General features: G+C 39.2%; 1 protein-coding gene across 1 annotated transcript in view; it reads left to right on the forward strand.

Moving 5' to 3' along the window:
- The window catches only part of Echs1 (Enoyl-CoA hydratase, short chain 1), a 98,018-nt gene that overhangs the window by 9,456 nt on the left and 62,257 nt on the right, over positions 1-26,305 (forward strand). The window lies entirely within an intron of this gene.

A 26,305-nucleotide genomic window follows, 5' to 3' on the forward strand; every position in this document is an offset into this window, starting at 1 on the left:
GCGGAGGGTTCCGGGACAACACCTGTGATATAGGAACAAGCAAAGGGGGTCTAGGGGCGTAAGCCCCCTGGTTAGAAGCCACGAAGCGGCCCTAGGCTTCTAGTTTCGTGTGGAAACACGATTGGTATGGACTGGTTCTTGCGGAGTGGATGGTTAGGATAGGACCTAGACAAGACCATTGGTCTGGAGTGGTTCTTGCCGTGCGGACGGTTAGGATAGGATCGGGACAACACCTGTGATATAGGAATAAGCAAAGGGGGTCTAGGGGCGTAAGCCCCCAGGTTAGAAGCCACGAAGCGGCCCTAGGCCTCTAGTTTCATGTGGAAACACGATTGGTCTATAGTGGTTCTTGCCGTGTGGACGGTTAGGATAGGATCTGGACAACACCTGTCATATAGGGACGAGTGAAGGTGGGAGGGTGTTAGAGTTAGTCTCATGTTACATTTCCTTGCGCTTTTATTGTGCTGGGGTTGGTAATATATTATGATTAACATTATCGATGGGAATGAGATCACGTGCCACTTTACATTGGCCAATAGGAATGCAAGTAGCTACTTCAGAAATGAAAATGGATGTAATACTCTTCATTAGGTTATAAAAGTAAATATTGTTCTTGGGGCGGGATAGTCGGTTCCTGGACATCGCAATGAACACGTCTCTCCTCTGAGAGGCATTCCAAGTAAGATTTCATTAATTTCCACTTATAACTAGAGCCCGGATTTCCATGCACTATCAAGTCTCAAAATATGCATGCATTCATGCTCTATCATATGGCAAAACATGCACAATAAACTGGAAAAGATGCACTAGCAAAATTTAGTTCCTTTTGAAACATTGTACAAAATCTAATTTCTCCAAATTGTCTTCATTTAAGCTCATCCTTTTATATGTCAGCACATTTTTAAACACAGAATATTCTACGTAAGAAGAAGTGACAGGTGCATACTTAAATGAATACATCTGGGACAAAATGAGGTCAAATTTTACGTCTTTGCATTTTTCACCACAATACGTCTTTTATAAGCTTGACAAATTCAAAATCAGGATTTGAAAGTATCACTGTTCAGCTTATCTCCAGCTGCCGCAGTTACTTCTCCATGCGATGATTGCATATGATGATGTCTTCAAAAATTGTTAAAGATTGAAGCTGCGATAACAAAGACATGTAACAAGTGAGAGTTCCGGGTAGGAAATTCCAGGATAACAACGGAAGGTTCAGTGTCAAACCAAGGTTTGTAAGCTGCTATCTCAGTAACGCGGTCTCTCAGAAGTGTGGTACAAGTTTTGTTTAATTCGTCTAACATAGAAAAAAAATGAACCGACATTTAGTAACGTTCAATTTATAGCAATTTATAACTGGGGCACCTTATTCCTAAGAATTACAGAGATCAACGTGGGGCCTTCCGGCTTATGTCATTGTTAACTAAGGTTAAGTTATAAGGAGCTTTATAAGCTGTTACGTCAATGTTTACTCAAGCAACAGATAAGAAAGTGCTTGGTTAATTGGTTTATGGGATCTCTACCGTATGTCTGCTACTAACTTTGGTTGTTAGATAGAATGCCAGGAATACATTCTCTCCATCTCTCAATAACAGACGTAGCCTACTATGAAACATGGAAAAACGGTCCCAAATTCCGCAAACCACCATTCATAAAAGGCACTATAATACAAGTTAACATTATATACGTGCCAAAGTCAGAAGAAAAGTCATATTATGCAATATAAACATCCAAATATTTGCTATTAAATCCCAAATTGTCAACATATATGCATTATGCATGAATTTTCTCCTAAAAAGGCCAAAATATGCAAACATGCAGGGGAAAAAATAAAAAAATAAACGGTTATTTGGAATCATTAAGTCATGAAACGAATATTTGCAAAGTTTGTGAAGTGTAACTAGCTTATTTAAAAACATGCATTTGCATGGAAATCCGGGCTCTACTTAATAACATTTGAAATATCTTGTCGCTAGGACTGGAATTTTACCAATAGAACTGAGCGAATTAGAGTAGGTAAAGGATTATCTATTCCTGTAATGATTAAGAGGGGGTTTCCACGTAGCAGTATTACTGGGTTTCTTACATATATATTAATATATGAGTAAAGAACTGGAATACCGGGCGAGTTGGCCATCCAGTTAGGGGCGCCCAGCTGTGAGCTTGCATCCGGGAGATAGTGGATTCGAGCCCCACTGTCGGCAGCCCTGAAGATGGTTTTCCGTGGTTTTCCATTTTCACACCAGGCAAATGCTGGGGCTGTACCTTAATTAAGGCCATGGCCACTTCCTTCCCACTCGTAGCCATTTCCTATCGCATCGTCGCCATAAGACCTATCTGTGTCGGTGTGACAAAAAAGAGGAGAGAGGAGTGGGCATATATATCTCTGGTAAGACTGCAGTTAGAGTATGCTCCAGTGTATGGGGACTACTTGGTGCAAGAACTAGAAAAAATTTAAAGGAAAGCAGCACGATTTGTCTTGAGTAATTTTCGACAGATGAATAGGGTTATGAAAAGTTGCAAACTTTGGGCTGGGAAGACTTGGGAATAAAGAGACTAGATGCTCGACTATGTGGCATGTTACATGTAATAATATTGTATTGTATTGATTGTATTGATTAGGTGGTCAATTTAATAAATAACTTACTGTTATTATTCTAATATATGGCATGTTCCGAGCTGTCAGTGGAGAGATAGCGTGGAATGACATTAGTAGACGGATGAGATGGAGTGGAGCTTTTGAAAGTAGTAAAGATCATGATATGAAAATAAAGTTGTAATTCAAAAGGACAAATTGGGCAAATATTCATTTGTAGGAAAATAAGTAAGGAACTGGAATAAATTATCAAGGGGAATGTTGGATAAATTTCCGAGTTTTTTGAAAATGTTTAGAAAAAGCTAGGGAAACAGTCGCTAGGTAGTCTGCCACCTAAGGACAACCTTAAATGCAGATCATTGATGATTGATAACACAACCGTATCATGAGCAAGTGGATGTTATTAATGACAAGGCCTGGGATTTCTTTGTAAGTACTTATTTCTTTTTTTCTTTAGCTACAGTAAAAAATTTTGTCATATGTGTATGAATTAGAATATTTGGAGTGACTTAAAACATATCTTGTTTTCCATAATTTGTCCATATTTCCAGCTTTAGTGCATGTTTTTCTAAATTTACAAATTTGATGAAACTCTCATATATTCACATAATTTAAAGTTTTATCTTAAAGTAACTTCCATATTTTATGGTTTCGTAGAGAATAATTTAAAATGTGTTTTACTAGCATGATTAATTCAAAGCTGGATTGCCTGGACGAGTGGCTTAGACGGTTGAGGCACTCAGCCTCTCACCCCAAGTTGGCAGGTTTGATCATGACTCAGTCTGGTGATGTTTGGTAAATAGCAAACCCAACTCATGAACCTAACTTAGCACGCTGGGGTGAAACGCTGGCAACCAGGAATGAGTTAGCTGGAAAATTTATAATGTCCAATAACAGACCAACTATAATTGGTATCATGAGTATGCCGGTTGCGTGTTGGGCGGGGGGATACGTGTATATTGAAGTACGTTGGAAGAGTATTATGTTCAGTCAATCAGTAAATACTGATCTGCATTAGGGCAGCCACCCAGGTGGCAGATTCCCTATCTGTTGTTTTTCTGGCCTTTTCTTAACTGATTTCAAAGAAATTGAAAATTTATTGAATATCTCCCTTTGTAAGTTATTCCAGCCCCTAACTCCCCTTCCTATAAATGAATATTTGCCCCAATTTGTCCTCTTGAATTCCAGCTTTATCTTCATATTGTTATCTTTCCTACCCTTGAAGACACCACACAAACTTATTCGTCTATTAATGTCATTCCACGCCATTTCTCCACTGACAGCTTGGAACATACCACTTATTTGCAATGACAAAGTTTTATTATAATCCACCTGTTCAATACATTATAATGTCACTTTTAAAATTTCATTAATTAAAAAGTTATTTGTGCGACATGTTTCGCTCCCTTACAGAGCATAATCAGCCAAATCTGAATCTCGAAGAATGGTTATGTTCATAAATAATGACTTAAGAATTATTAAATCATTTTTTCACAAACTTTAACTTACTCTACTACAGTATCATAAAATACAGAATCTTTGGTAACGTGCCTTAATAACTTAGGCTTAGTAGGAGAGATACATTAAAATTGTGGTAGAATGAGTTGTTCTAAAATACTTAAAACAAGTAGCATGTCTAACATACCACTTAGTCGAGCAGCTCATCTCCTTTCTCCCAAGTCTTCCCAACCCAAACTTTGCAACAATTTTGTAACGCTATTCTTTTGTCGGAAATCACCCAGAACAAATAGTGCTGCTTTTCTTTGGATTTTTCTCCAGTTCTTGAATCAAATAATCCTGGTAAGGGTCCCATACACTGGAACCATACTCTAGTTGGGGTCTTACCAGAGACTTATATGCCCTCTCCTTTACATCCTTACTACTACGCCCTTCTGGGCCTCGAATGGAGGACCCGCGCATAAGAATGCCTCCACATAACAGGGTAAACATCCACGGATGAGACTAGAGTAAGGAGCGGCTCGACTTGCCTAACGAGCTTCGAACCGATCCCTTCCTACTTTCTGTGCTGGCCGCGGCAGCTCGAGTGCTTGGGGAGTGGTTACGTTCGAAAGAAAAGAGAAAAAAATAAAACAAAACAAATATTTAAGATGGAGCCTTATGTGATCTGAAAGTAGGATTCTCTGGGTTCAGCTGTCTACTGGATACTGCTTAGCACTGCTACAAATGACAAGAGGCATATAATTGGGGGTTTACAAAGACTAATTTATTCAAAATATGGCATAATAAAAAAAATAGATACAGCCCTATACAATGAATTCCCCGCATACGGGAGGGAAAGAAAATAATTAACACTTTAAAATTCGACTCACCTATGGGCGTCGTCTGCACAAAGGTATGACTGAGGTTTTGCGACCACTACTGTCTATCTTTCCCTCATTAGTTTGTACCTTTTGTTGAATTTTTATATTCTGTCGATCACACCATGAGATGAGCTGATGTCCCTACACTTACTAATTTCTTTTTTTTAGCACGTAATTAACCAGTTCCTGCACTACATGATTACCATATTAAAAGATATATTTACATAATACATAGAAAAAACACACACACCATTAGCTAAAATCCCCCCTGGACTTCCCGTATCTGTCACCAAGACAATACAACGTTGAACATCGGTTCTGTTTGAACTCAAAATAGATACACATTTAATACTACACACACAGAAATCTACTCATCATGCATAAAGGAGGCTATTCCTTTAAGGAAAACATAGTTATCAGTATCTTCTGCCCCTGGCGCAAGCTTAATGGAAGCTTGCCCAAGGTGACCCCTGCTGACTCCGGGCTCGAACTGGATGAATCCCGACTGAGAGGTGCATTCCTGAAAGAAAAATCCCTAACTAGGTACGGTCTCATATCACCGGATATTGGGGGGAGATCCCTACTCATTTATTAATTACCTTCTATATTACTGTGATATTATCATTGACAGAAGTATCTTAGCTGAACTAGTTAAAATAACCAGCAATTACGGGGGAGATCCACAGCCTCAAGCCTTAACGATAATAGCCCAGGGCGAGAAGCAAACACTCACAAAAAAAAAAAAAGGAGGGGTCGGTCATTCACTTCATACGACCACTTCTCATTCATTGGCCACGCCAGATTTTTCTCTCCCTCACAACGTCCAGCCTTCCCTTCTCGGGAACATATATCTATGGTCCACTTCATTTGTTTATTCATCTTACCGCAAAATTCCCAAGAAATAGTAATTTATTCCATACATTCTCATTCTCCTCGTAGAGCGATCAGTTCCGAATCATCTCATCATAAAACTATCTGGGCATTTGGCCCTCTCATTACGTCTCATATCGTGTACCTTCTTTCCTTGGGCATAGGACTCTCATGATTCCTCAATTCCACGCTTCCTCTTCGGTCACCGCTCAAGGTTATGCATATATTTATATTTTTACCATCCATTAAGACTCTGGCTTCCCTGAATCTCAGCCGGTTGCATACAAAAAAAAAAAATTCCATACATTTCTGGTTAACTAATCAAGAATCATGGGAAACTCGCGATCTGTCCCTCACTATTATACCTAATTAACATATTTATGCACCACCATTTCTTCTCTCTTGTTGTACATGCACTTAATTTATGTGTAAATTACGAATGCATCGTCTGATTGACCCATGAGTTTCCCCAGCAATACGATAGCCATGTTGGACATAAACTAGCAACCTATGGACATGGTTTTCCCTGCTCATTTATTATTGTTCCAGCCACCCCTAGGGGAACTCAAATGTTCTCCTGTCCTTGTCTCCCTTACTTGCTAGGATATTCTACATATTACTAGGAATAACCCCTCACGATAAACTAATCATTAAGAAGAAAACAATGGGTTGTCTGGGGAGTTAGCTTCCCTTGAATCTTAAGTTAACATGATCAAGAATAATGAAATTTCCATATTAGGACATGCATTATTTTACAACATTTAGGTATTACATAGGAAAGCTCATCCTACTACCGGTTCTAATATTAACGTGCTAAGATATATATTGACATCACTCATCTATTTGGTGGCCGTGGTTTTTCCTTCCACGGGAGACCCATGGCGGTGTTTACTGCTGCATGGCCTCGGCGCTGGAAATGGGCGTGCTGTCCTTCACTCCTGGTCCACACAAGTCTGACATCCTGGAGATCTCGTTCACAGCTAAAATCTCAGAGTAATCCACATGTGTAACACTTCACCACTCGTCACATGGCCTTCTGTTTACCGCAACACGAACACAGAGTTTACACCACGAACAAGCAGGTCATGCTAATCACAGCGAGCGCGTTCACAGCATGAATCGGGTAGCTCACAACACTTGAGCACCCTGACTTAGAGTAGCAATTTGGGTGATACCAGTTTACTCATATCACGGACTCATTTAGGCCGGCATTGTATATATCCGGAACCTGCTACTCATTTATAAATTATGCCCGCAGTTTATTTAATGACACGCGGTACAGAGACCTTCGCCTAGGCTCACTTGGCTTCCCGTCTACACTTCACAAAGGCTTCGTATTTCACGGCCGCGACGGACACAATAGCACTGTCTTAGTATGCGGTCAGTAGGGCTCGGACTGTAAAACTAGAGCACAACGGGACACACTGTCCCCTCTCAACGACCCGCTAAGAACTGTCTCCAGCGAGGGTCATCTCAGCTTTTATGGTCTACTCACCGGAAAACAATGGGTGTAAACGATTCACGGTTCATTAAGAACAGCAGCTCCTTTCATCCCAGGAATTCAGAACATTTAAATGGTGCATTATGTAACCCACTCTTTGCTCTCTTATTTGAACCAGGCGTGCCCTACCGACGATCGGCAGATTCCACGTAATATGAACATTAAAACAAGAATAATAGTTAACACCACCTTTCCAATACTTATCTTTCCTATATTTAGGATATAAACATTACAACAGGCGTTGTAAGATGGGACATGTTTCGCTTAACAGTAGTAAGCATCATCAGCCGAAAATAAATCTTAGCCTAAAGTTAGGTCAGGGCCCTGAACCTAGTGTCTTTAACTTATATGGCACCCTAAGAATCAACATTTATATTTATAAAATGAAAATAGGCTTAAAACTAGTGTGAAAAAACATGGAATGTTACAACATGGCTAAGAGAAAAAACACAATCGAGTTGAGACAGAGGATAAGAACAGAAAGTAGGCTATAATACAGAGATGGTAGTGAAATAATTAAAATCATTAGGATATCATTGTTACCAGTCAGTCAATCAGAATGTTCAAACATAAAAACAAGCGTGAAAATATATGAGAGTGTTCATCATGGCTGAGTTAGGAAAAACACGTAATCGTGTTGCCAGAGGTAAAAACATAAGGTACAACATAGAGTTGGCAGTGTAGTATCAAACTCATGGCTGCCAGTCAGTTAATAAGAATGTTAACAATGATATCCTAATAATTTTAATTATTTCACTACCATCTCTGTATTATAGCCTACTTTCTGTTCTTATCCTCTGTCTCAACTCGATTGTGTTTTTTCTCTTAGCCATGTTGTAACATTCCATGTTTTTTCACACTAGTTTTAAGCCTATTTTCATTTTATAAATATAAATGTTGATTCTTAGCGTGCCATATATGTTAAGGACACTAGGTTCAGGGCCCTGACCTAACTTTAGGCTAAGATTTATTTTCGGCTGATGATGCTTACTACTGTTAAGCAAAACATGTCCCATCTTACAACGCCTGTTGTAATGTTTATATCCTAAATATAGGAAAGATAAGTATTGGAAAGGTGGTGTTAACTATTATTCTTGTTTTAATGTTCATATCTGATGTCCAATACGGTCTACAATGAAATTTATTACTTGTAAGATTCCACGTAATTCGCTTCCCGCTTTTAATTATTCCATGAGCGTCATCTGGGGGGTGGAGTCAATTTTGAGCGCGACTCATAGCTTGGGGGACACTTTCTCGTTCACATGTGTTTGCAATCTGTTAAATCTGGACATCTGATGACCTCCTTTCTTCCCCTGAATAAAGTATTACATATTTTTAGTCTGGGATATGCAGAAAATTCAGCTCTATTCATTGGTGTGTCTCACATAATTTTCCCATGTGTGGATCAAAATATCTTATTATCTTTACGCACCAAAATTCGACGTTGACACTCGTGAAACGTGCATAAAAAACCGGAAGTTCCTTCTGTTAGTTTGGATCCCTGGCAGAATAGGCCACACCTCAGGGCGTTTGACTATGGCCGCGTCGCGTCATATCTCCACCTCTCTCTGCAAGTTGAGAGGGTCTTTTCGCGGGGGCTTGGCTCCTGCTCAGTCTTCCCTTTGTTTTCCAGGCGCTCTTTCGCGGGTTCCGTTCTGGCCGGGCGCCACTCGATCCCCATCGCCCATACTACTACCAATGACGCGACCTTTAGAAGTGGTTTTAATGAGGTAGAAAGGCACATATAATTCCAATGAGTTGTACAGGACACTGTACGGTTTCACTACAACCCCTAAACGCCCTCCTAACCGTGTGCAGAGATCTGTACCCTTTATTTACAATCCCATTTATGTGATTACCCCATTGAAGATCTTTCCTTATATTAACACCTAAGTATTTACAGTGATCCCCATAAGGAACTTTTACACCTTCAATGCAGTAATTAAAACTGAGGATTTTTCCTGTTTGTGAAACTCACAACGTTTGGTGTGACCAATGATTATTTTATGCAGGTAACATAGATCGGAGAAATGTAAACGGCTTCTCAGGTCAGGTGTACATACCCAGATAGTTCAAAATGTCAGATTTAGTTTTGTTCTTAAAAACAGGATTGTGAGTCTTAACAATGAAAGTGAAAAAGTTAAAAATACTGTTTAGTTGAGATATGTTGTGATAGCAGATGAGGACCATATACGGGAACAAAATTCAGTGAAGGGAAGAACATACGAGACTAAGTATAATTATAAGGCATTGATGTCATTGATTTCAGTGAACCTGTAAAGAATGCGCAGGGTGTGCATAGCACAGAATTTTATTGACTCAATATGAGCAGAAAAGGTCAGTTTACAGTTTATTGTAACACCTAGGTCTCTTACCTGAGAATCTGATGCAGTGTATTTCCCTGGATAATATACGCAGTGTTCATACCTTGCTTTAGCAATGAAAAAGATACAAAGGGCACTAGGAAAGTTTTACAATATGCAAAAACGGTTGGCTGGACACCCCTGTTATGGTGAGGGATGAAAAGAGGGGTGAAAACCAGTCTAGAAGACAGCAAGGCGCGACCTTCACACCAGTTGTTACCAAGCAGTGGGATTAAAATCAAGTTAAGATGTCAGTGTGATTTAAAGGTGAATATCGCGCAATTATCCACTACAGTTTTGCTCGTGGATTAACTGTTGACCAGTGCCTGGAGGAAATGACCCCTGTGCTGCGGAAAGACTGTCCACACCGGACAACAATTTTCATTGAAGCTGTGAGGAAAATGTTGCAGCAAGAGAGGCAGGTGACGTATCAACAGGTAGAAGAGACCCTCCACATCCCTGCACCAGCTATTCATTTAGTTCTACACGACCATCTCCATGTTAGAAAGGTTTGTTCTCTTTGGGTGCCCCATTCACTTTCAGAGGAACAAAGGGCACATCGAGTGAAATGGTGCCAAAAAATGCTAAAACAGTTTGAAAATGGGACTTCGCGTAACGTCAATAGCATCGTTACAGATGATGAAACTTGGCTTTATTATTATGATGTCCCAACAAAATCCCAGATCAAGGTGTGGCTGTTTGAAGATGAGGGTACTCCTGTGACAGTGCGAAAGTCAAGGTCAGTGAAGAAAAGGATGATTGCAGTATTCTTCACTAAACAGGGCATCCTGACTCGGGTTGTGCTAGAAACACAAAGGACAGTTACTGCGAAGTGGTACAGTGAGACTTGTCTACCTCAGATCATCTAGGCTCTCAAGCAGCTGCGTCCAAGGTCACAGCTCAACACTTGGCTCTTGCATCACGACAATGCTCCAGCAGATCATGTTAATGTAACAATGGATTTTCTTGCCAGATCAGGGTTGACTGTGCTTGATCACCCTCCATACAGTCCTGATCTTGCCCCATGTGACTTCGCACTCTTCCCAGAAGTGAAGATGAAGCTGAAAGGGCGGCGTTTTGCATCGGATGAGGAGCTTCTGGCAGCATGGGATCAAAAGTGTGAAAATGCAACCGAAGAAAAATGGCAGAGTTGGTTCAGTGACTGGTTTTGGCGTATGGAGAAGTGTATTGAGTGTGGTGGAAATTATTTTGAAAAGTTTAAAGCGTTCACTCACATTGCAAAACTTTCCTAGTGCCCCTTGTATTGTGTTACTCTTAACATTGGGAGAAAGATTCCATTTCTTAAACCAGTCGCCACACAAATTGAGAAGAGTCTGTAATTCATCACAATCATCAGGCGTAGACAATTCCCTTAGGATTTTCAGGCAGGGGCAAAAGATCTCTATAGGTCGATGTCCCCGAACAAATAGCATTTTTTATAATTAAAAATACAATGAGGATTTTCAGGTCATCGGCATATAAGAGGACGGAACACTGACTATTTTGGGTGCACAGAATTATGTCATCGATTATCATCATCTTCATTTCCCCTTCTCCAGCTTCTGCTGCATCGGGGTACTTATGGCACTTCTCCATCTTCCTGTTTCCTTCCACCATTCCTCTTCCACGATCTTGTCCCAGTATAAATTTCGTCTTCTTATGCCTCTCTTCACTGTTATGCTACTCTTCACTGATTCAATCCACGTTGTGCTAGGTCTTCCTCTTGCCCTTGCACCTTGCCTCCAGCATCTGTCTTGGAATTCTATTCTCCTCCATCATCTTTACATGTCCAAACCACCTTAGTTTATTCTTTTCAACACTCTCACTTAGCTTTCCTATCCCAACTTCCTTCTTAACATCTTCGTTTCTCACTCTGTCTTTCCTATCATATTTCTTAAGAATTTCATCTTATTGATTTGAATTCTACTCTGTTGCCTGCTCTTCAAAGTCCGTGTCATTGATATAGAGAACAAACAGTAGGGGTCCCAGAATACTGCCCTGATACACCTGACAACACAGATAATCATGATGAGGCAGATTCAGGGTGTACCACTGTTTGTTTTCTGCCAGAGAGGAGACTGGTTATCAATGATATGTGGTACTGTTGGAGCTCTTGCCCTCCGTCAGGAAATGTCCGCTGAACCCTGGACATTGGGTGTCTCCTGTGCTGGATTTCATTCAGGTTGACTCCCTAGGTCTTCTGTCCCTTCCACGATTGGGAAACTCTCCTCTTCCACCTTCAGCTGTTGATATAGGGGTTGTTTACCACTGCCTAGGTTTGATTTTGGAGTTCTCCTAGGCAAGCTGATTTCCCTACAGCTTACAGAATCTTGCTTGTCCTGGATTTCATTCAGGTTGAATCCCTAGGTTTCCATCTCTTCCGCCGTTGAGAAACTCTGAATTTCCGCCTTCGGGCTGGTGATACGAGTGGTTTACCATTGCCTTCTTTTTACGCAGTGGTCTTTGCCGTTGTCACTCAAGTGATCATCCACCTCAGATACTGCTGCTGCCCTGTTTAGGAGCTGCAGTTTTGTTACTTTCATTGATCTGTCTCAGCTTTACCCTTGGCTTTGACAAAATGAAAGTGACTGAGGTATGAGTGATGCTAAGTAATGCCATTCCTTCTGCAGCCAGTCCCTGCTATGAATGGTGTGAAAATATTGCTCATAGGGTCGGTTGGTGCATGCATTTCAGTGGGCTTGGCAGACTGATATGTAATAGCAACTTCTGGCTCGGCGAGGAAAGCAACAGGAAACTACCTCACTCCTCATTTCCCTAGTACGCCTCTTCAGTGATGCCTAGGCCATCTATGATAGCTGATGGTGGAGCTGTTGAGGATCCAACCAGCCTTCGGGCTGAGGACTAAACATACACATACACTCCTTCATTGGAAATCATCCAGAGCAAATCATGCTGTTTTCATTCAATTTTTTTCCAGTTCTCATATAAAGTAGTCCTGGTGAGGGTCCCATACACTGGAGCCATACTCTAACTGTGGTCTTACCAGAGACTTATACACCCACTCCTTTACATCCTTACTACAACCCCTAAATACTCTCATAACCATGTGCAGAGATCTGCAACCTTTCTTAACAACTTCATTAATATGATTACCCCAATGAAGATCATTCCTTATATTAACAACTGGGTACTTACAGCGTTCCCTATGAGGTATTATCACCGAGCTCAATAGCTGTAGTCGCTAAAGTGTGGATAGTATCCAGTATTCGGGAGATAGTAGGTTCGAACCCCACTGTCGGCAGCCCTGAAAATGGTTTTCCGTAGTTTACCATTTTCACACCAGGCAAATGCTGGGGCTGTACCTTAATTAAGGCCACAGCCGCTTCCTTCCCACTCCTAGCCCTTTCCTGTCCCATCGTCGCCGTAAGACCTATCTGTTTACATACAATTTACAAAATATTCGTTTAATGTTAACCTAGTCAATACTTACAATACCACATTTTGTGGTTAAATAATTATACAAAATAGAAAGATCGTGAACATGTTTCTCCCTTCTTATTGGGCATCATCAGCACAATGGATAGCCTTTAAACCAATAATTACAATTAAGATTGTTTACAATTATTGGTCATATAAAATTGGAATGAGATGTTGTGATGTTAAAAGTTATTTTCGATATCATGATTAAAAAGTTTGACGTGAATGTTACAAATACAAGTTAAAACTATTGTAGTACAATTTTACAATATTGTCTAAAAAATATATATTTATATAGGTGAGAAGTTTTTTTAATCGGCATTCGTCTGGAATTGAAATGGATCCTCTTCTTTTAACTTTTTGGTGAATGTCAATATTATTGTAGATTTGAAGAATAAAATATGTATAAAACATATGTTCCTATTGTAGAAAAAAAGGTCAGGAATGAACATTTGGTGTTTCTTCTTGAGTTAAATTGGTTAAAACACATTCAGGTGCAAATACGTAAAAATGGAATATACGTTGAAAATTTTATCCGATGTACTAGTTGGAATATTTATCACTATAACAGTAGTCTTCCCAATTGTTGTGTAAATCTCAATGGTTAGAATGTTGATAAACTGCAAACAAATATAAAAACGCATTTAATGTGTATGTATAAATAATGGATGTGATTGTATAGTGTTATGGGTTACGTAAAAATGGATACTTACTCGAAAGCCGTAGAGTGTCTATCTTGTTCTGTTATTAGCGTTAGTCTGACTGGCGTTCCTGCTACACGTATTGTATGGGTGTGGCGGAGGGAGGGGGACGGGTTGAGGGAGGGAAGAATTGGGCGGAGTAATACGTATTGGTATCGGTACGGGAGGGGGCTTACTCGGAGGGGGAATTGTAGGTTTAGTATTCGGGCAGAGGGGGGGGGGGGGGTAGATGGAGTTGTTGAATTGGCAACTTTTAATATATGCGGAATGTTCATTCCTGACCTAATTTTCTACAATAGGAACATATGTTTTATACATATTTTATTCTTCAAATCTACAATAATATTGACTTTCACCAAAAAGTTAAAAGGAGAGGATCCATTTCAATTCCAGACGAATGCCGATTAAAAACTTCTCACCAATATAAATATATATGTTTTAGACAATATTGTAAAATTCCTCCTCTGCGAACCATGTGACCTTGCCGCGGTGAGGAGGCTTGCGTGTCCCAATGATGCAGATAGCCGAGCCGCAGGTGCAGCCATATCGGATGGATATCTGTTGAGAGACCAGACTAATGAATGGTTCATCGAAAGGGGGGTAGCAGCCTTTCGGTAGTTGCAAGGGCGGCAGTCTAGATGATTGACTGATACGGCCTTGTAATAATATTCAGCATGGCTTAGCTGTGTTGATACTGCTACACGGCTGAAAGCAACGGGAAACTATAGCCGTAACTACCTCCAGAGGACATGCAGCTCTCTCTGTATGAATGATTTACTGATGATGGCTTCCTCCCGGGTAAAATATTCCGGAGGTAAACTAGTCCCCCATTCGGATCTCCGGGTGGGGACTACACGAGAGGAGGCGATCATCAGGAAGATGGATACTGACATTCTGAGAGTCGGAGCATGGAATGTTAGAAGTTTGAATCGTTGTGGTAGGTTAGAGAATCTGAAAAGGGAGATGGATAGGCTAAAGTTAGATGTAGTTGGTATAAGTGAAGTACGTTGGCAGGAAGAACAAGATTTTTGGTCAGGCGACTACCGAATTATCAACACAAAATCAAACAGGGGAAATGCAGGAGTTGGTTTAATAATGAATAAGAAAATAGGGCAGCGGGTAAGCTACTATGACCAGCATAGTGAAAGAATTATTGTCGTCAAGATAGACACCAAACCAGTGCCCACCACAATAGTGCAGGTCTATATGCCTACTAGTTCAGCGGATGATGAAGAAATCGAAAGAATATATGAGGAGGTAGAAGATTTAATACAATATGTAAAATGTGACGAGAATCTAATTGTGATGGGAGACTGGAATGCAGTGGTAGACCAAGGAAGAGAAGGTAGTACAGTAGGAGAATTTGGATTGGGACAAAGGAACGAAAGAGGAAGTCGGCTGGTTGAATTCTGCACTGATCATAATTTAGTCCTTGCCAATACGTGGTTCAAACACCACAAACGATGGCTGTATACGTGGACGAGACCTGGAGACACTGGAAGGTACCAAATAGACTTCATTATGATTAGGCAGAGATTCAGAAACCAGGTGTTGGATTGCAAAACTTTCCCAGGAGCAGACGTGGACTCTGACCACAATTTGTTGGTCATGAAATGCCATCTGAAGTTGAAGAAATTGAAGAAAGGAAAGAATGCAAAAAGATGGGATCTAGACAAGCTGAAAGAAAAGAGTGTGAGGGATTGTTTCAAGGAACATGTTGCACAAGGACTAAATGAAAAGGCTGAAAAAAACACTATAGAGGAAGAGTGGAGAGTCATGAAAAATGAAGTCAGTAGGGCTGCTGAAGAAATGTTAGGAAGGAAGGAAAGATCAACTAAGAATCAGTGGATAACTCAGGAGATACTAGACCTAATTGATGAACGACGAAAATACAAGAATGCTAGAAATGAAGAGGACAGAAAAGAATACAGGCGATTAAAGAATGAAGTGGATAGAAAGTGCAAAGTAGCTAAGGAAGAACGGCTGAAGGAGAAGTGCAAGGATGTCGAAGGCTGTATGGTCCTGGGAAAGGTAGATGCTGCATACAGGAAAATCAAGAAAACCTTTGGAGAAAGGAAATCCAGGTGTATGAATATTAAGAGCTCAGATGGAAAGCCACTTCTAGGGAAAGAAGTCAAAGCAGAAAGATGGCAGGAGCATATCCAACAGTTGTATCAAGGTAAAGATGTAGATAATTTTGTTCTGGAACATGAAGAGGCTGTTGATGCTGATGAAATGGGAGACCCAATTTTGAGGTCAGAGTTTGACAGAGCTGTGAGTGACCTAAATAGGAACAAGGCACCTGGAATTGATGACATTCTCTCTGAATTACTGACTGCCTTAGGAGAAACCAGCATGGCAAGATTATTTCATTTAGTGTGCAAGATATATGAGACAGGAGAAGTCCCATCCGATTTTCAGCAGAATGTTATACCTATTCCCAAGAAAACCAGTGCTGACAGGTGTGAAAACTACCGCACCATTAGTTTAGTATCTCATGCCTGCAAAATTTTAACACGTATTATTTACAGAAGAATGGAAAAACAAGTTGAAGCTGAGTTGGGAGAAGATCAATTTGGCTTCAGAAGAAATGTAGGAACACGCGAAGCAATCCTGACTTTACGTCTGATCTTAGAGGATCGAATCAAGAAGGACAAACCCACGTACATGGCATTTGTAGATCTAGAAAAGGCACTCGATAATGTTGATTGGACCAAGCTATTTATGATTCTGAAGATGATAGGCATCAGATACCGAGAACGAAGAATTATCTACAATCTGTATAAAAATCAGTCTGCAGTGATAAGAATCGAAGGCTTTGAAAAAGAAGCAGCAATCCAGAAAGGAGTGAGGCAAGGATGCAGTTTGTCCCCTCTCCTTTTCAATGTTTACATAGAACAGGCAGTAAAGGAAATCAAAGAGAAATTTGGAAAGGGAATTACAGTCCAAGGAGAGGAAATCAAAACCTTGAGATTTGCCGATGATATTGTTATTTTATCTGAGACTGCAGAAGATCTCGAGAAGTTGCTGAATGGTATGGATGAAGTCTTGGGTAAGGAATACAAGATGAAAATAAATAAGTCCAAAACAAAAGTAATGGGGTACAGTCGAACGAAGGCAGGCGATGTAGGAAATATTAGATTAGGAAATGAAGTCTTAAAGGAAGTAGATGAATATTGTTACTTGGGTAGTAAAATAACTAACGATGGCAGAAGTAAGGAGGACAAAAAATGCAGACTAGCACAAGCAAGGAAGAGCTTTCTTAAGAAAAGAAATTTGCTTACTTCAAACATTGATATCTGAATTAGAAAGTTGTTTTTGAAGACTTTCGTATGGAGCGTGGCATTGTAGGCTATGGAAGTGAAACATGGACGATAACTAGCTCAGAAAGAAAGAGAATAGAAGCTTTTGAAATGTGGTGTTACAGAAGAATGCTGAAGGTGAGATGGATAGATCGAATCACGAATGAAGAGATACTGAATCGAATTGGTGAGAGGAGATCGATTTGGCTAAATTTGAAGAGAAGAAGAGATAGAATGATAGGACACATCTTAAGACACCCAGGACTTGTTCAGTTGGTTTTTGAAGGAAGTATAGGTGGTAAGAACGGTAGGGGTAGACCAAGGTATGAATAAGACAAGCAGATTAGAGCAGATGTAGGATGCAATAGTTATGTAGAAATGAAAAGGTTAGCACAGGATAGGGTGGCATGGAAAGCTGCATCAAACCAGTCTATGGACTGAGGACTCAAACACACATTGTAAAAGTGTACTACAATAGTTTTAACTTGTGTTTGTAACATTCACGTCAAACTTTTTAATCATGATATCGAAAATAACTTTTAACATCGCAACATCTCATTCCAATTTTATATGTCCAATTATTGTAAACAATCTTAATTGTAATTATTTGTTTTAAGGTTATCCATTGTGCTGATGATGCCCAATAAGAAGGGCGGAACATGTTCACGATCTTTCTATTTTGTATAATTATTTAACCACAAAATGTGGTATTGTAAGTATTGAATAGGTTAACATTAAACGAATATTTTGTAAATTGTATGTAATCACTGTCGTCAATACGGACCAAAAATGAGGTTAATGACTTGATGACTTGTAATATAATAGCCAACCAGGCAAAATACCAAATGAACAAATTTCTTAATCTTAAAACAAAAATATGTAAATTGAGCAAGGACGCAAAGGAAGAATTTGAACGGCACAACCGCACATAAGGTACAAAACAGAGTAAATGACATTTGGTTTAGGAATGAAATTAAAATAAGATACCAGAAGAAAGCCCATTTGAATTTTCAACTATATAAAATACATTTAATAGTATCCCAAGAAGTAGTCCCATTAGAATGGAAGTCATTCCAGCAGTATGTAAACAATAAACTAACGCAGCTAATAGACAAAAAGCAGACAACACTTGACAAAAAAACTTATGCAGCTAAAAACAACCCAAACTCAACATCCTAGGCTAAATACAGATACACAGAAGACAAATCTAATACATTCCATCACACCTGTAGTAACAAATTTGACGAATACACAGTTTTCGAATGAAGAGTTAGAACTCTTATACAAAGGTCCCAAACATAATTGGCCTAACAAAAATAAAGAAGTCGATATTATAAATACCATAGCCGAAATAGAAAGTAACATTTCCAAATTACCTTGTGATGTACAAAACGATTTAAGAACTGATATAAAGAAAAAATTCCCAAGGTTAGCAGAAAACCTGAACACTAATTTTGACCCTGAACAACATACATTAATACAGAACATGAAGACAAAAATAGATAATAACAACATCATTGTAACCAAAGCTGATAAAGGAGGCTCAATAGTTCTATTAGATAGACAGGCATATATCCAAAAAACAGAAGATTTTCGTAATGATAACAACTATACAAAGACCCGATAGCAAGAATACAACGAAACATAAAATCATTGCTAAAAAAATCATTTCTTTTTAATGATCAGGAACAACAAAGTCTCATAAACATGAATCCCAGCCTCCCTAAAGCTAGAGCCCTCCCCAAAATACATAAGAAAGATATCCCAATACGTCCCATCATTAACTGTCGTAATAGCCCAACCTACAAAATTTCTAAATATATTCATAGCTTCCTCAAAAGACATTATACATTTAATAACAAACATCCGTTAAAGAATTCGATTGATTTTTGCAAGACCATTAACGAATTCAACTTCAATCCCATCATATAATGTGCTCTTTCGACGTACTTAACATGTTTTCAAATATTCCGATTAAAGATACCACTAATATTATATACAACAATATCAGTAAATACAGTAACCTCAGTAAAATGGAGATCGAAGAATTTATGATTATATTAAAATTTACATTAGAAAATAACTATTTCACGTTTCATGGTAGAATTTACAAACAGAATGGCTTGGCGATGGGAGACCCTATTTCGGGTATCCTAGCCGATATCTATATGGATACGATAGACCACACAAAAATTAAAACCAACATAAAAGGGATTAATTTATGGTTAAGGTTTGTGGATGACACATTTGTCATAATTGACAAGAATGTCACCAATAGTAATGAAATATTAAATGAATTAAACAAGATCAACCCCAACGTAAATTTTACAAAAGAAGATGAAGTTGGAGGCTCTTTAAATTTTTTTGATATAAAAGTTACTTGATCTAATAACTCCTTTGAATATCAAATTCATAGAGCAGATGTAGGATGCAATAGTTATGTACAGGGGTAGAAAAAAGTAGAAATAATTCAGTAGCCAGCACCTTTTTATCAGGAGCCAGCACATTTTTTTGCAAATAAACATTACAAAAACCACAGGTTAGACTAGGATTAAGCTATGTATTGTTTTTGAAGTGTGTCCCTAAGTAGTCTAGTCTATCAATTCATATAAGAATGAAATAGAAACAGTTTATATTTTAAGAAATACTAACCCAAATAGTCACCAGTCGCCTTCAAGGTCAGCATCTTTTGAAATTATACTACATGTGCCTGTTTGATTTCCCACCAAGATACCAACGATCAATACATTTTGTTGCATCAAAGTCCTTTATAGATGATCCATTCAAAGATATCATCATGAGATCACTTAAGTTCTTCACAGCAAGCTTGGTTCGCATTTTGTGTTTAATTATATTCATTGTACTGAACCCTCGCTCACATGATGAGGTCGATACAGGAATTGTTGCCACTATACTGAGGAGCTTTTCTAAAATCAGAAATCGTCCTTTCATAGTCCGCGATTTTTCAAGTAGATCACTCAGTGGAAGATCTTTCCCGACTATTTTGAACTCGTACCACTCACTCAGTATGTCTTCTACGTTGTTCTCCTCAATTTGAAGGTGTTTTGAAAAATGAGTGGCAAGAAGCTGTATTTCACTGTTGCCATAATTTTCCAATTGTTTTCCTGAAGGCCAGGAATATGTGTCAAAACACCAGTGGCACTTTGAATATCTTCATTTTGAAGAAATGTGTCTTTCAGAAAGTTAATCCCACTTGCCAAAATATGTTCCTTGTCGGTCGTGAAATTCTTATCCGACAGACCTGATAACTGTATTCCATTGAAAACTCCTGAAAGTGTTGTAGCAGAAACAAATTTTTCTTCCATTTGGCCCTTGGTGTTCTGAAGTTGCTGCAATGAATTAATTGCATTATTTACATGCACTCTTATGTGACTTAAAATCAGATCATGCCTCTGAAATACAAGTGAAAGTCTTTTGAATATACTCAGATAAGCATACAAGAAGTGAATTGTGATGACAAATTTGAAGTCCTTGATCTTCTTTAGAAGACCTTTAGCCGTGATTCCTTCTTCACCTTTCCTTTCAGAAATATTCTCTAAATGCACCACTAGGCATTCCCAGTCTTTGACAACTGCATGCAAAGCATTTAATTTGCTTGCTACCCACCTAACTTGGTGTAAGTACTGCAATTTAGATATTTCACACTCCAGTAACTCCGAAATTTTCTTCAGTTCGCGAAGTCGTTTTGGTGAATGTCAATAAAACTTGTATAGTTTCCTGAGTGTAGAATCAATTTCATCAATGATTTTAAGTTTCACATTTTTCAGTGAGTGAAGAACGGTGACTTGGAGTTGATGTGCAACACAATGAACGTTTACCAAGTTCTCAAGTTTTTCAGATATTTATGTTACCAAACCATTACGAACACCAATCATACAGGGTGCTCCATCAGTCCCTATACCGATTAGTTTTGTACCTGTGGAGAGTTCTCCAAGCCCTAACTGAAGCAATTCTGTTTCCAGAGCTTCCATATAGCCATCACTTGTTGTATCCTCCAATGATACAATAGAAAAAAATGTCTCCTTCACCTTATTTTCTTTTAAAAAACGAACGTAAAGTATGAGCTCCTCATCATCAGATTTATCTGTTGATCCATCGAGTAAGATACTGACATATGAACTTTCCTTAATTTCACATACCAAATCTTCACGAAGATCTGAGGCAATGTATGAAGTAAATTCTCTGCATTGTTTATCATTCACATACTTCTCAGAATCAGTAACATTCAACTTGCTCAACAATGCAACCAAACTTTCAAAATCAGTGTAGCGTCTGTTATTTTTTGCAATATGGTAAGATGCCATGAACAATGCGTTCATATTATGCTGTAACATATTAGCATCCATTTTCTTTACACACTTAGCTAAGGGTGCACATTCGGGATTTTTCTTGAAACTTTCAGCCTCCTGACACTTCGAGTGAGGATAGGATTTTTCGTGTTTTTTAAAAGTTTCCAGTTTAAATAGTCCTGAAAATCCGGATACAACTTTAGAATTTTGGTCGGCAATACTAGGAAATTTACTGCATAATTCACACTTCGCAGTTCCTTCCTCAAAGCGCAGCCACGGTAGTAATTCAAGCCACGATTGCTGAAATTTCCGTTTGCCTGACTGAAATTTCGACGTATTTTTAATGTTTGACTTATCATTGTTTTGAACACCACAAATTTCACTCTGGTCATTGTCCTGAACACTACAATTGGCACTTTCATCAAGTGTTTTCTCACATTTACTCGCTTCTGTATCACTTTGTGTTACATTACTTACGAAGAAATCTGAAAGAGTACACTGTTTTTTACTCGCATCAGTCAATTTGTGCGGCTTTGTTCGTTTCATTTTTCCAATGTTCTGAAGTATAACACAGAAACGTAAAACACGTAATAGACTACAATAAATCACCAGAGTTAAATGGCTTACGAGTTCGCGGGCTTCGATGTCTGATGCAACGCTGCCAATTTTCCGCCGCCGCACAGGAATGAAAACAACCGTATTATTTTCTAAAGTGCAAACCGTTCAATACAAATATGCTGTAATTAAATGAAAAGTGAAAATAATGTTCAGTGAAAATACAAGAATTGATAAACCGTCATTCTGTACGTTTTAAATGCAAAGAATGAATTCCACGGCAATTTATCAGCACTGCTTTGACGGCAATAGTTTAGGAACGGCTAGGTTGGCTATTCTAGTCACTTTTGTTCTAGCGCCTGACATTCAGGAGCCGTCATCGGCTAAAATCGCGCATTGTCGTCGTGGCAGGATATTTACATACACCCTCCCTTTGCTTGACCTTTTCGAAACTAAGGTTTTTAACTTTCCTCGAGCTCAGAGTATTAAGGAGTATTGTGAACATAATTATACTGTAGGCTCACGCTGACAATGCTACTGCGTGCCCAGTTTATTATCAGTTCTAATGCTACTTCGTACACATGCATCATTTCTAACATCCTAAACAGAAAATAAGTGGCTAATATTATTAGAAATATTACAAATATTCTCATTATCATATCGTTATGGTGGAAGCCCATATAATATTGTAGATACAGAAGTTACATGTAAATATCACTGCTTGAATGTTTCATCTTAAAATGACGATTCAATTTTCTATAATTAAAGCATGTACAACACATGTTGAGCACACCAAGTTATTCACGACTACTTTAGAATTAAATAATACACTAGCTTCATTAATAATTTCACTCAAGAATTCTAAAAAATGAAATAAAGCCCTCGTTTTAACAAACTTCATCTGACTACCGCAAGCTACAGGTTGAGAGAAAGTATATTGTTGCGCGGCATCTTCGGGAAAGCAAACACTACAAGAAAGGAAAGAAAGTCTAGTCTGTCTATAATTAAAGGATGTACCGGTAGAACATACTGGGCACACGAAGTTCTTCATGACTCTTTTATAATTCAATAATACAGATTCTCAAATAATCAAAGGTGAGTGGAACTAGTGACGACACGATGCGTTCGGCTCTATGAGCCGAGTAACAACGAATATAGCCGAGACGGCTCCTGAGTGTCAGTCGCTAGACGGAAGTCACTGGAACGAAGGCGGTAATGTGATGTTCGTGGAATTATTTAACGTAGTAGTTCTCTGTAGTGATGGGTCGAACTAGCTCTTTTGAGGGAGCTAGCTCATTCGCTCCCGCTCCTAACTGAGAGTCGTTCAAAAGAGTCGACTCTTGGGAGCGGAAAGGTAGGAGCGAGCCAGGAAGTCAGAGGCCGCTCTCCGCTCCAGGTTCGTTCGTTCATTCGTTCATCCGGTTTAGGGCAGACGGCTCTTTATGACTTCCGGTCGCTCTTCATGACTTCCGGTCGCTCTGTATGACTTCCGGGAACGAACGATATAGCGCAAATAGTTTATATTTTCCGCAACAGATGGCAGCACAACGTCTAGTTCAGAAAGCTTCTCTTGAAATAAAACAAATGCACTCCTGGCAACATTGGCAAATAATCTAACTATAAAGCTTTATATACAGTGACGAAGAAATGATTAACAAATATGCAGTATTAATGGATAACATCTAATATTACTTTGCCCATGTTCCTTTCTTCTTAAAATGATGCTTTTCAAGACTGAATGCACCGTGACGAGACGTATGTTCATGATATTGGCAATACTTACACGTTAATAAATAATTGTTTAAGAATGTAATGGGATATAAGTTACTATAGTATACACTAAGGCATGAGTTTTTTATTCAGAAACGCCAAAAATAGTGTGATTTTACATCTTCTAGATTAATCATGACTCCCGTTTTTATTTGAAGGAGCGAGATGGTGCGAGAAAGTTCACCTTTTACACAACAGATGGCAACACAATGTACTGTTTGGTACGCTACTCTTGGAATAAAACAAATGTACATCGCTGCCAACATTCGCAATTAATCCAATGATAACGTTTTATACACAGTAACGGAGAAACGTGTCACAAATATACAGTGTTGATTGATAACATCTAATATTACTTTGCCTAAGTTCCATTCTCCTTAAAATGATGTCTTTCAAGATTGAATGCACCGTACGGGACGTATGTTCGAGATATTGGCAATACTTCCGTTCGACCCCGGCAATCCAGATAAGCATAAGAAGAATATTCCTGTGCACGTAGTTTACATTTCACTCAAAAGATGTCATCAGAATATCCTCTTTCGACTGGAGCTGCAGAAAGTTTCTCACTTGACACTCCGCGTTGGGACAACAGATTCTTTCATTCATTAATGCAGCGTAGGAAACATAACTGATTAAACGCGATCTTTAACGAAAATAATGGAAACTACTATCAGCACAAATGTACATATAACCAAGTATACTACAGTACGCATAGCATTTTGCCTATTTTTCGTGTACAGTATGGTCACACTCTCTTCTATTTTTTTTTTTTTTCAAGAACAATTAAACCGTATGAGTCGTATATGTTCGATATATTGGCATTCCTTACACTATCTAAACTAACTTCTTCTTCTTCCGCTTCGACCACTTTTCCCACACTTGTGGGTTCGCGGGTGCGAACTGTTCCGCAAATGTGGATTTGGCCCTGTTTTATAATAAGTAATAATGTTACTGGCTTTACGTCCCACCAACTACATTTACGGTTTTCGGAGACGCCGAGATGCCAGAATTTAGCCCCGCAGGGGTTCTTTTACGTGACAGTAAATCTACCGACACAAGGCTGACGTATTTGAGCACCTTCAAATACCACCGGACTGAGCCAGGATCGAACCTGCCAAGTTGGTGTCAGTAGGCCAGCGCCTCAACCGTTTGAGTCACTCAGCCCGGCTGGCCCTGTTTTATGACCGGATGTCCTTCCTGACGCTAACCTTATGCGGGGGGGAAGTAATCAATATTGCGTGTTTCTATGGTAGTTGGTATTGTGGTGTGTTGTCTGAATATGAAGAGGAAAGTGTTGGGACAAACACAAACACCCAGTTCCCGAGCCAGAAGAATTACATTCCCGACTTGGCCGAGAATCGAATCCGGGACCCTCTGCAGCGAGGGTCTCAATGCTGACCATCTAGCTAAGGAGTCGGACTTCTTACACGTCAATAAATAATTATTTGAAAATGTACTGCGGTATACACGTTGGTATGAGTTATTTAGCCTATATTTTAAAGCCAAAACTAGTGTTATTTTCTATTTGCCTTAATTCGATTTAAAACTACGGTATATTATTTTATCCACTGTACCGTAAAACCGAAAGATTTTGGCAATATGTTAATTCATAATTACGAACTCATTTAAGAAACAGATGAGGATTTGTCAGAGTATTTCTTAATTATTTCAGACAGAATAAAACTACGCCGTTTCCACTTGCCGAGTGGTATATTCAGTATTCTGGATAGCGACTGTTTGTTCGTGCTTAGTTGAGGTTAGTTAACCCGAACTTCGTGTCGTTTATTTGCTCCTAACCTACTGGATCTATACTAGGCCCTACATCCTTCATAGATTATGAGTGCATACAGGAAGTGAACAGGTAAGTATTGCTCAATAACATGTTGTTTATTTCATTTCATTGTTTCGTTACGTTGCAAGTTGCCAGAACTATGGCACAAAAACGTACCTAACAAACAGACCAGAACCACTGCACTCTGCACTCAGAGCACTGACTGAATGCGGGAAGAGGCTAGACTGGGCAGCCTATAAAAAAGAAAGCGGCTTCAGCACGTCACGTGATTATCTGAGGCATGGCATTGGCTAGAAATGAACGAGAGTCGATGTGACGAGCTAGCTCTTTCTTGGAGTCGCTGCTGATAAAAGAGTCGGCTCGTGCTAGCTCTCAGGGAGCAAGGAGGGAGCTAGCTCATGCAAGAGTCGACTCGTAATTGAACGACTAGCTGTTGATAAAAGAGTCGGCTCGTGCTAGCTCTCAAGGAGCAAGGAGGGAGCTAGCTCTTCTCTTACAAGAGTCGACTCTCTAGCTCTCTCCAATGAGTCGTTCAAAAGAGTCAGTTCGTTCATGAACGACCCATCACTAGTTCTCTGCATTTCTCCATATGTCCCCATGAAAAGCTACTTGTTTGACGGGTTACAACGATGTCTCTCATGATCGCGAGGCAGCTCTCACGCAGAACTGAAACGTCAAGTTCCAAAGTACGAAGCGCCAATTACAGAATTTCAAGACTGCCAAAAGCAGTGAAAATGTTTATTGCAGATATAATATATCAGCTACAGTAAACACGAGAAACACCAT

Source organism: Anabrus simplex, chromosome 6 (genome assembly GCF_040414725.1).
Source record: "Anabrus simplex isolate iqAnaSimp1 chromosome 6, ASM4041472v1, whole genome shotgun sequence".
In the NCBI taxonomy this organism is placed as follows: Eukaryota; Metazoa; Arthropoda; class Insecta; order Orthoptera; family Tettigoniidae; genus Anabrus; species Anabrus simplex.